Below are 12,351 nucleotides of genomic sequence, written 5' to 3'. Positions count from 1 at the left end.
TTGTTTAATTAAAAGTAATAACAGGAGCGAGTAAAGCTTTCCGTTTGGTTTCATTTAGTAAGAAAAAAATAAGAAAGAAACATTGATCCCCATTTGTTACCAATTTTAAATCTAACTTGGGTCACATCATCAATTCTGCTTTTCCCACTTGAGGGAATAACTTTTTGGTGGAGCTCGGTGCTTTCCGTGTTGTTAAGATTCTCCTTGTGGTGGTGCTAAAATAGCAGTGGTTGTTAAGCACATTGTAAACACAAGATGAGGACAAAAGCTTATACAGAACTACAGGAGCTGAAGAGACTATAAACATCACAAGATGCGGTACTGAGTACCTTACCGAGGGGGAAAAAACAGCAAGAAGATCAGTTAAAATGTGTTAAATCCTCTAATTGACAATGACAACTAGGCAAAGGGAATGGCTGGGAATCATATTCAGTCTGCATTTGTACAGGCACAATCCAGCTGGTCATTTGTCAATATTTTTTGTGGGAAGAGGGAATAACTTTCTCAAACAAGTTGCACCAAATTTGTTAAAACACAAAAATGAATTCATAAACCTGCTGCCTTCGGTGTTTGTTTGGTAATTCCCATATTGCTAAAACAGTGGTGGATCAGTGCCATGCTAGTTTGTGCTCACACACACACAAAAATGTGATTGTGGAATAGCAGGGGCGTGACTGGTTAGAGTGGTGTGTTTTATGTGTGACCCGACAAACCAACGGGCGTTACTGAAATCAAACCAAATATTATGAATTTTAGCAACTGGCAAGAAGCTGTACCTGTGACTCACATAAAGCGCTACTGGCTCCATTACAAAATCAGTGGTGCATCAGCTTACCCTGGTTATACTCTGGAAGCTTACACTGATATAAAGGAAAATAGACTGTAACTTGGACAAAGCTCTCAATTTTAGTCAATCCAGTTTCTTGTTAAGAGCTAAAATGAACAGGAAAGAAGAAAGGTTTTACTCACAATATGCTAAAATACAATTAGCATTATTAGCATAGATAGCTTAACTAAGTAAACAGAAGGCTTTGTAAAGAAAATAAATTACGTTATATGTGAAATTGTCCACATAGTCTCAACATTTCCAAACCATGCATTTTCCTTAGCAAACACTGGTTGATAGCTTGAAAGGACAAACAGTGCAGCTTTGCTGGAACACCTTCTACCTTTCCATTATCTGCTGAAGCTTTGCTCCATGTCACAGCCTAAATATAAAATCAGTTTCCTTTTAAACAACCAACTACACTTCTGTGTGTTCTCTGAAACTGAATTTCCACACCACAGAGCGCCGTTGATCGGAAAACAATTTACGATCATTTTTCAGCATCCATATCGATCACTAATGACGACCAATCAGGCTGATAATCATTAAAAGCAAAAGTAATTTTATTTATATAGCACATTTTTAGCAACAAGGCAATACAAAGTGCTTAGCCTCTGTGTGTTATATAGCCCCTCATACAGAGCACATTTCCTCAGAATCAGTCTAGTCATTTGTACACTAACTTCTACAAAGGAAAAAATGACTGTACACTAAGAATTTAAGCTGTTTTATGGTTACGCCCTGATTTATCCTGTTTAATTTTAAGTCACTCTGGCAAACAAGTAACGAAGAAATGAATCGGGCTGATTGGCCTTTCTGTGACCCACAGGCACAGCTTTTTTCCGGCTTTGCTCTCCCACCCACTTTTTTGAGAATGACATAACTTCAGACCTCTGCTCTTGTGCTTTGGGATGGGTAAGAGCTTCTGTAAGCTAATGAAAGTATGTACACTGAAAAGTACAGTCCAATGTTAAACGTACACCATCTGGAAAATGTCTGGCTCACAAGGAGCCTAATTTTTCTGCATAATGTTATTCCCCAACACTGCTGTATTAGCCTTTCAGGGCAGAAAAAAAGCACATAATCTGTCATCAATCGGCCTTCAGAGGACGGAGGATTTGCAAAGAAAAACTCTGTAATGTTTTTCAAGAAGAAACTATGGCGAAGAAATTTTAACATGTTCTAACTATGTTGGATCACTAGTGACTAAAACGTCATTGACAAATTATTGCACGTGGTATCAAAAGAGAAGGACAGCACAAGACTTTTAAACATTAACTATGTTTCCCATCAGGCTACCGTCAGTAATGGTTGTGTTATCACAAAATATACAATAAATGTATGTGAGTAAGGGTGAAAAAATAACCTTCACAATTAATTTAAAGATAAACTTACTTTCTTCAAACACTGGAATAAATAGGAAAGATTTGTCAAACAATATATACAAAAATAATTTAAAATTTTAGTGCAAAATGAATTCTACTTTGACCTTTAATACCAAGATTCACTGACTCAATCTACCACAATGTGGATCCACTTAGTGTTACACTTTTTGTAGTTCATCTCTCTGGCTTTTATTTGATTTGTGTCACTAACCGAAAATAAAAAAGAAAATTAACAAAAATTTAAGGCCTTATTCTTTCTTGTTCTTGCAAAACCAACAGAAACAGAATTATATACACATTCATTGTGAATTTAAACAAGTAAAATAAAAACTCTAAAACTCTGCATTTCTGAGCAGTTTCTCCGTGTCTCAGCGAGTTCTCTTTTATCCAAGCAGCAGATGCAGCTTTGCCTGCCGAGAACTGAGTACCTACCCCCTGGCACGGTAACGCTGGGCTTTGCCAGACCACAACGTTTTGCACAAACCTTGTGATCTATGTTAGTGTTTACCACCACAATTCATTCAGATGTGGAGCTCGGAAACCTTGTAACTCCATGGGAAGTACACATGTTTCAATCGGTGACCTTAAACGGTGAGGTGAGCCTTTACTGACATTCATCTCATCAAGCACCTTAGGGGATTCGAGCAGATCTAATCACATCAGCCACAAGACCAAAGCTCCTACTACACTTCTGCTGGAGCTACACAATTACTTCTCATAAGGAACCCATTAGCTCCTGTTTAGCACATTCGCATGAAGGAGGGAGAAGGAGATTGGGATTTATGGGAAGAAAGGAAAGGCAAAAAAAAAGGGAAAGTAATTAGACATGCAAGTACCACAGCAGAGTCTTTTCTCAGTGTTGTTCCCAAGTTATTCTTCCCATTTTGAACAGCTTTTGAAACCTTCCATGTTTTGCTACTGCAAACACCTGGTGTCTGTTTCATCAAAAGAATAAAATACCACACAGGGAGTGATATGTTATGTTTGAAACGTTCAGGGAATCTAGCTGGGATCACACTGAGAAAAATTCAGGAGGAAAGCAGAGCATTTGAGTTGTTTTTGTAACAAAGGGACAAATGAGTTGATTTAAAAGCAGATTTCTAAACTGCCGATGTTCCTAACATGGCAGCACAGATTATGTTTTTAAAAAAATGTTCCTGGTGCTGTGTAAACTGGTAATTAGATCCATTATAATACCTTCAACCGGGTTTAACCCGGTCTAACTCAAATTTAAAACATTCCTGGCAGCAGCTTTGTCCTTTTCAAAAAAACTCACAGATCAGCTAGCTCGTTAGCTAACTAACATTAGCAGCTTGTTGCGGCTAGTCTTAACCACCTTGAGTCACAGTGAGTGAACATTTCTGCACATAGCTCAAACTTCTGCCTGACAAACATGTCCCACTAGAAAAAAACTACATAGAATGAGATTAAATAGACCTGCCACAACAAAATTTAAGACCTCATATTAAGACCTGCAGTTGGTCTTATCGAATGTGAAACAATTTAAGGCTTGAATTTTAGGTAAATGAATTTGAGACTTTTTAATGATGTGTGGACACTGTGTGTAATACTTTAATTCTTAACATCATTGACATAATTTGACCCTTTACAAAATATATAATAAGTACGTGCAAAATGTTGCTTTCAAGTGCGTTTTGTGCAGAACACTTCCATTTCTGAAGTGTTTTGCACTTATCACCCGTCTTTAATAAGTGACGGGTGAGTTTGTTTTAATTTCCAAATCACAGCTCTCATTTGGGAGTGGATGCATTTGCAAGCAGTCAAATTTTGTCTTTCTAATAAGCAAAGGGAAAATGTAGTGGTTCTCTTTCAGCCAGCTGGCATGCAATGTGCAGCGACCGGCAATGGAGAGGCAGCATTCCCCTGCTCTATGCTCCATTCAACTGGAGACAACTCAACTCACGTTCTCTGACATCCCAGTAGAAGAAACTACAGAAAGGTAGGAAATATTTTAGTTGTTTTGACACTAACTTTTTGAAACTTTGTTACTAATGACTAGTTTGAATCTATGGAAGAGAGACCAGAGAGGATCAAATCTGTTTCATCTCCCTCCGTCTCCTAGCGTTGGCCTTCAGATTTACAGGCAAGAATTAAAGTAGTGGAAAGCATTTCAACTGGAACCCTTATTGGTTTTTAATCATTTTCAGTGGTGCATAAATTAAGTAGCAAAAGTGGGTCAGATTTTTCAGCTTCATTGATATTCCATGTGTCAAATACATATTTACTCAATATTAATGCTAGCTTAGACTCCAATAATGAAGTGGTCAGATTAAAACAAAACCACAATGCCTCTTGGCATCAAGTAGCAGCAAACTATTACTGAATATTGACAACTGTTATCACTCATCTCTCTAAACCTATTGTGAACTGGCAACTGCATATTCATTTTTAACCATGAAGAATGTTTCTGAATATGAAGTCTGTCTCTCAAGTCTCAAGGGGAAGCATCAACCGGCAGGATCCACTATGTGAGGCACAGACCGCAGGAACAAGAGGCCAGGGTTATGGTGGACTTGGCTTGAGCTGGCCTGCACATGCCAAAGCCTAGCGGGAAGTGGGGCTACAGGGAGGGGTGAGATGGCTTATGGGGCCTGGGGGGGCTGAGGGGAGCTGAAGGGTGAAAGTGCAGTTCATTGCAATAAAAGGGTTCTCTGGAATTATAACACAAGATATGATAAACAGACCACTGAAACCTTAGCAGAGTACGATTCTTTTATCATCTTTATTTGTTTTCTTGAAGATAGCGAACTGACATTCATGGTCCACATGATCATCATTTATTAAATAGAAAATTAAAACGGGAACTCTGGCGATGAGAAAAATGAAGCCCAGCTTAAAAAAAAAATCACCTTTAGACATCAAAAGTTAGGGATGGGCTATAATCACTCAAAGGTTATTACAATATTTTTGGGAATTTATTGCAATAACAATAAAAATATTTTATGTTTTCCAAAGTATTTCTAGCCTTTCACCATATAAAGCCTGGTGAACACAAATACTGCTCTATGACGAAATAAAAATGCACCCAAGATTAAATAGGCTACTTCATACATACCAGTTGCATAAAGTAGGACAAATGCTCCATCTGAAAGCACTTTGTCTGCCTCGAAGCTTCGTTAAGTTATATTTTATTATTTAATGCACCGTGTTCCGGCCAGGTTATTACTTGTGTTGCCCAGCGCTCTGACTTCTGCCCGAGTTGTTGACGAAAGCTAAGTGTTAGCAGCATAACGTCCGGTTTTCAAGTTCGCCCTGGGAGGATTTTATTGATTGATAATTATGTCCGGGTCTTTGTCGTTTTTCAGAGGACCAATAAACATCCTTAAAATGACTGGCGCAATGCCTGGAGTACGGCAGGTTTTCTCCTCCCAGATCTGCTGCCTGGTGGCGGTTCAGAGCGAACAGCGGGGAAGAGCGCTGCAGGTGTATTTATACAGGTGAGCGGATAGACTGAACACGGCGGGCAGCTGCACATTAGATGATTAACGTAAGTAGCTTTACGGACGAACCGGAAAATGTATTTCATATCATTCTGGTCGCAACAAATGGGTGGCGGAGGACACGGTGGCGGTACATAGCTGGTAGACGAGTTTCTATGTGTGACAAACGAAGGTGTCAAATCCCGTCGCTAACATAAACACAAAAGCTATAAATGTCTGGGCAAGGTGAGAGTTCATCTATTAAATTGACTGAAGATGAATGCATAAACGAAAAGCTGGACTATAGACATTTTTATAAGCATATTTGTGAGCCTGCCTCTTTATTATTAAATTAATATAACTTCAGATTCTTCCAGAGCAACCTTCAGGTGCCTCCACAGCTTTTCATTCAGCTCATGTCTAAACAACAGCTGCAACTGCAACAACTCTTTTTTCCAATTATTTTTTTTTTGAGTGGGTGTACTCATATAAACATGCCATTTTTATTTACATTAGTTGCAAATGGTCTCAAATGACTATATCATCATTTATCGCAATAATTTCTGAAATAATTTTTCATTCAGAAAAATTGTAACAGGCAACAGTCAATGCCAATGAAAAGTGACAAAATGGTATCTAATGGTCGATGTCCTCCAACTGCCTGGACTCCTATAAATATATCATTTACTTGGTCCAAGACACAGATTTATACAGCTGGAAATATGACAAAGTGCACCAAAAAAATTCAAACATGTAAAACAGGGAAAGGTAAATGGTGAGTGAGCTAAACTGCTGATTGTGTGTTTACTCACAACAGAGGTACAGCAGCAATCAAGTAATATCACAATTTCCAAGAACAAGGTGAAGTCAAGCAAACATACCAATTGTGCCATAAAGTCATAATTTGGACAAATATCACTGCATTATCTTAAAATTAAAACACGTCATCTTTGTAAAGCCATGGTTACACTGGCACTGCAAGGTTGGAAGATAGTTCAAGTATAAATCCAGCTAAGCAAAAAAAAAAAAAAGAACAGGGGAAGAGGTAGGCGATTAACGGCCTCATAGAAAGGCTCACAATATGTACATCCAAAACAGACCTACAAGATATTAAGAAAACATTACATTTTTACCATTATTGTTATATATTCCAGCTTTTCTTTTTATTAGGTTTGACCAACTTTTTCCCTCTTTTGCAATATTGTGATTACAATATTACAAACATTGATACTGTGATGAATTGTTATTCAGTATCTTGTGCATCTCTACTCCAGAACATATCATATGATGATCAAAGTCTGGGTGAACATTAAATTGAATCAACAATGATGTTCCACACAAAACCTGCTCTTTACAGATTACTGCATTTTAAGGGAATTATAGGAATTCAAAAAGAGGGGTACCAATATGATAATGGCAAAGGACTATTTGGGTACAATACTTCAAAGGCTATAATATATCTCTTGTATGCAATAAAACCATTTGCCATAAGCAGGTATAGACAGGTTATGGATGGATGGAATATTTAACCATTTATATGGTTAATAAAATGCTGTTTACCAGTTTGCATTTAATCAAAAAGTCTTAATAGATGCAAGAAGGGTTGTTGACACCACATATGTGGCCTATATGAGAGAGCGGTAAGTAAAAAGTTATTGTTGAAAGAAAGTCTTGTTGTTTACCACAACTCATACAGAAATTAGTTGAACTGATCAAATGAGGCCAAAATATAACTTTCTGGATTAAATATAAAAACCAGCACTGCACATTACCTTCAATACACTATCCTGACAACAAAACATAGTGGCAGCATCATGCTAAAAGCCAGACAGAATCTAAGGGAAGTTGGGTTGAACTAAAAATATGGTAGTCCTGGAGGAAAACTTGTCAAAGGCTGTAAGACTTGAGACTGGGTCACCTTCCCACAGGAGAACAACCAAAAATATACAACTAGAGTTATGCATGTTCTGCATGTTCACTTGTTAAAATCCAGATCTATATCTGGATAATAATCTTTGGCAACACCTCAAAAATACTAAAAGAGAAATGCTTTCTATCCAATCTAAATTAGGGTTTTTTTTGCAAATAATACAGAAAAAACATTGAGCCTTTACGCATGCAGCGTAAAGGCTTTAATAGTTAATCCTCCTGAAAGCACTGAAATTGAAGCACAAGGTGGTTTGTGCAAAGTATTGACACGTTAGGCCAGAGAAAATATGAGTGTCACATTTTTCAGACTTTTATTTGTAGAATAATTTAACAACAAAGCATAACTGTCCTTTTTGCTCAACAAGTATGCGCTACTATGTGTTGGCCTGTCACATAAAATCCTAATAAAACACACACAAAAAATGAACGGGTGTTGCAGGACAGCATAAGAAAAAGTTCAAGAGGTATGGATATTTATGCAAGGCACATTAACTCTACATTAGCTTCTCTATCTCCATGTCTACTCCAGCCTTTATGAGACTCGGTCTTGTTGTATTTTACTGCAGTCTCCCACAAGACTGAAAACGTCCAGGAATGAGAAAGGTTGAATTTACACACCACCTAAAATTTATACAACGATATTTCAACCATCTGCAAAAACATGTCGGACTACAGAAATCTGATAGCCTTGATTCCCTTTTTTTTAAATTATTATTATTATTATTTTTTTTTTATCCAACTGCGTATTTGGATTTAAGGGGATTTGCACAACAGCCCCTGCTGTGGGCAAGCAGACATACACATGTGGAATGTGGAGGGAAGCATCTGTCTATAACAATAACACACACATATACACACACACAGGGAGAGAACAACAAGGCTAGCTTCGAGGCCAAAATGCTAGATGGATCTGTAATGTAGAGTACCATGACATCTCTATGTAAACACAAAGCAAAGTGCTGCAAAATACAGCTTGTTACACACGAAGGATGATGAAAAAAGTCAGTGGTGCGTTTAAGTGTCACTGAGGAGAGAGGGAGTTTCTTCTTACCTGATGTGGCATATCAACGTTCACTTTGTGGAGTTCCAAAGGGGGGCCCAATTTTTGAAGCCAGGTCGCCGAATTTCCCAAAACAATTAAGCTGAAGGCAAGGTTTTTCAGCAACTTCCTCGCGTTTAGCAGAAAAAACGTTTTCCCCCGGTTCAAAGCAAGTCTGTCAAAAGAAAGGAAAGAGATGAATTAGGAAGGGCTACCTTGTGGTCAGAGATGGTGGGGGATGGGGATGCTGACGTCCCGTTATTTCATGCACGGGCACAGCGTACCTTTAACGTGACTGTGTAAATCTGACCACCCACTGGTTGCTTTGTTGGATCATTAGCCGCAAAACAACAGAAACCCACTCCGGGAATGAGGTTTTTGGAGCTTTCGCGAATTGTTAAGGGTCATGTGGGACACACGCTCACCCATACAACACTTTCATTCAACCAAAACTTCCAAGTTGTCGCTATAATTGCCCGCTGCTGGCTATCCTCGCTCACTGCGCAATTTTGAGTTAAAAAAAAAAATTAAGAGAGTGAAACCATAACAGCGGTGTGACACAAACACACGAGTGGGAGAAAAGCTTGTTTAGCAGCAGGCTACGCAGACGTATCCATTTGCGACACGAATTAAGTCGGGTTGCGAGAAGAATTGTCCATGTGCCAGGACGCACGGCCATATTTATTTGCTACATTTTAAAAGGAGTTTGTTTTTTTTCATCCTTCCCCTCTCTGCGCGCACATAGACAGAACCAAGAGACAGAGCAACAATGAAGTCTCGGAGATAAGCAAGCAGCCAAAAAGAAAGAGAAAAGCTGAGTTCGGCTACCAGCAGCGGTATGTTGAAAATGTCCCCCGAAATTAACCCAAGCTGTGTGTAAATGTTACAGATGCGCGGCGGCTGCGGGGCGCTTTTCCCCGCCGGGACAGAACTGAACGGGGAGAAGCGCTCGTGACATCGTTATATCACAAATACTGCACGCGGCCGGAGACCAATAACAACAGCTAACGTTAACAGCGGCTGCACACATTGCAGCCGCTCACCAGCAGCAGCCCCTGTGCTTCTAGGCACTTCTCTGCAACACGAAACGACAGGGTGCGTTAACTACAGTGCCACGACAGCGATAAGACGCCTTCCTCTGCAGTCAACAGACCCAAGCTTTAAGAAAGTGCCAAACAACTTACATTAGTTCACGCAAAGAACAACGTTAGCTTACACCCCGTCAGTCCATTTTTTTTTATCTGTATAGCCACAGATGGACAGCACTTCTACATAGTCCCGCCCCCACCATTTCCCAGTCAGGCATATCTATACATATATATTATTCGCCCCTGTATCCAATCACAGCACACCACTCTTTAATGGCGTGCACTCCCATTGGCCGATACGCCTGCCAATCAAATTCTGAGATTTTTGGTCGTTCCCACTATATAGGGGTGTGTCGTGACGTACCGGATAGCCTGCTAGAGGACATACGTTCAAAATGTATATATTTAACCTATATACTTATTTCTTCGTGAGGAAATGATTGCCTAACGGTCTCTGTGTGCTTTAAAGACTTTACAAATTAGCTTAAACATCCTATATGTTAAAAATTGGGAGACATTTTCAAACGATTTTATGCTTTTAACCATCTTTTTGAAGACATACATTACATTACTCTGTTTCTTAACTTTTCTACTCACCTTAAATCTTTATCAGACTTGACCTAAAAGAGACAAAAATATCTCAAAATAACTCAAGCTCAGTCAGATTTGATGGAAAACATCTAGGAATGACAATTTTAAAGTCTTATCTTATGAGTTTGTATTTTGTACATTCTCTAAACTGCTCCATTGTAGCTCAGGGGATGTTCTTTGCATTCCCATAACATGATGCTGCCACCACCATGTTTCGCAGTGGGGATGGTATGTTTTTAAGAGAATGAGCAATGTTGGCTTTCACTTCTAAGTGAATATGTTTGTATATGTTGCCAATGCCATGTTTTATTATTTGAAATTTTTTCTACTATTTCAATAGTTTTTAGACATATTGTTTAGAAAGACCTTTTGGGGACAAGAGCTGTAAATTAGCTTATGCATGGGACTGTTGTTTTATTCAGCTTGTCTATATTATTGTGTGTTTGTCCCTATCAAACAAACCTAATAAATAAATACATGTACAGGTAATTTTGGTCTCACCACAAGCTTTTTGTATCTTTCACACAGGTTGTGGCGAACTTTAATTTGATTTTTACTGTTTTTTTGTTTGTTTTTTCAAATGTCACACCAATGTTATTTTGTCAAATGTGTAACCCAGTAAATCACAGTGAAGTGTGATTTATTGGTTATAACCTGATGGAAAATGAAAAACAAATCAAGCAGTATGAATTCTTTGTATGAACAGTATGAACAGCAAAACACTGTTAATGCTTTATGCCACACAAAGTTTAAGTCCTTAAAAAAACAGGGGAAACATATATAGTGCTCTTACTTTCCATTTTACTGTTAAGCATGCTATGTGATGCTATATTTCTCACAATGAATTATTGATACTTTACCTATCCATAATATATGAAAGTTCCAGCATGCTTATCTGTGTCTCTAGTTTGTACTTGAAACTACAGTAGTGGTAACCGATAGTACAGATTCCACATGCTGAAAGCAGGACAGGTTAGCAGAGAAACCCTCTTAACAACCAATTAGGCTGTCCATGGCGTCTACATTGAGACACAGCAGACCCAATTTCTCTCTGTAGTGTAGGATAGTGGAGGAGTTCAGAGGGAATGATAGGGCTCAGTGTGTCACCCTGCAAGATCATATGAAAGTCCATCAATCATCACGTTACCCGCTCTGTAATTAGTAGTGATTCCTTCTATATAGCCATATCGCTTGTCCAGAGGGATTAAAGGGCAGCAGCAGCATTAAGAAACCCCTCTTTTCTTAGTCTTTAAAAAAAAAAAAAATTACATGAATTTGTAACAAAAAAAGAAGCTACAAGAGGGGACCTATAAGTATTATATAATTTTCTTCAATAAATGAAGCAATGATTGAAATGAGTCAGATAGACCATGTATGTAACCAGATTTGTATACCATCCATCCATTTTCTGTTCACCCTTGTCCCTAATGGGGTCGGGAGGGTTGCTGGTGCCTATCTCCAGCTACGTTCCGGGCGAGAGGCGGGGTACACCCTGGACAGGTCGCCAGTCTGTCGCAGGGCAACACAGAGACATACAGGACAAACAACCATGCACACACACACTCACACCTAGGGAGAATTTAGAGAAACCAATTGACCTGACAGTCATGTTTTTGGACTGTGGGAGGAAGCCGGAGTACCCGGAGAGAACCCACGCATGCACAGGGAGAACATGCAAACTCCATGCAGAAAGACCCCGGCCGGGAATCGAACCCAGGACCTTCTTGCTGCAAGGCAACAGTGCTACCAACTGCGCCACTGTGCAGCCCCAGATTTGTATACCCAATGTATAAAATGACATAATCCTTTTCTTTAATTTATTTTCACTAATTTAATGTCACATTAAATCAATGTCATCTAATTTAAAGTCACTACATTAAATTAGACTAAACTTACCTGTTTTAGGTTAGTTAAGATGACTACACTTATTTTTATTTGACCTAGATAGAAAATAAATGAGAGAAGGAATCTTATATTGCTTCTGTAAAATTCACTTAAACAATCTAGGAAATCCCAGATAATGTAGTAGTGATGTAGATAGTTCTCAACATTT

At 38.7% G+C, this 12,351-nt stretch overlaps 1 protein-coding gene across 2 annotated transcripts in view; it reads right to left on the bottom strand.

Moving 5' to 3' along the window:
- Positions 1-9,959, bottom strand: part of LOC114161274 (vitamin D3 receptor A) — an 87,295-nt gene extending 77,336 nt beyond the window's left edge. Inside the window, exons 1-2 of one of the 2 annotated variants that reach the window (XM_028044594.1) lie at positions 9,804-9,959; positions 8,632-8,794 (exon numbers count right to left, since the gene is read on the bottom strand). The gene's annotated coding sequence lies outside the window, so the exon portion shown is untranslated. Of the gene's footprint in view, positions 1-8,631; positions 8,795-8,903; positions 9,756-9,803 lie in introns of those variants that run through there. The other variant, XM_028044664.1, reaches the window with a different exon arrangement.
- Between the last annotated feature and the right edge of the window lie 2,392 nt (positions 9,960-12,351).

The sequence above is a fragment of the Xiphophorus couchianus genome, chromosome 1, assembly GCF_001444195.1.
Source record: "Xiphophorus couchianus chromosome 1, X_couchianus-1.0, whole genome shotgun sequence".
Taxonomy (NCBI): Eukaryota; Metazoa; Chordata; class Actinopteri; order Cyprinodontiformes; family Poeciliidae; genus Xiphophorus; species Xiphophorus couchianus.
Note: the sequence above shows the minus strand (reverse complement) of the source record. Positions and strands in the feature narration are given on the sequence as shown.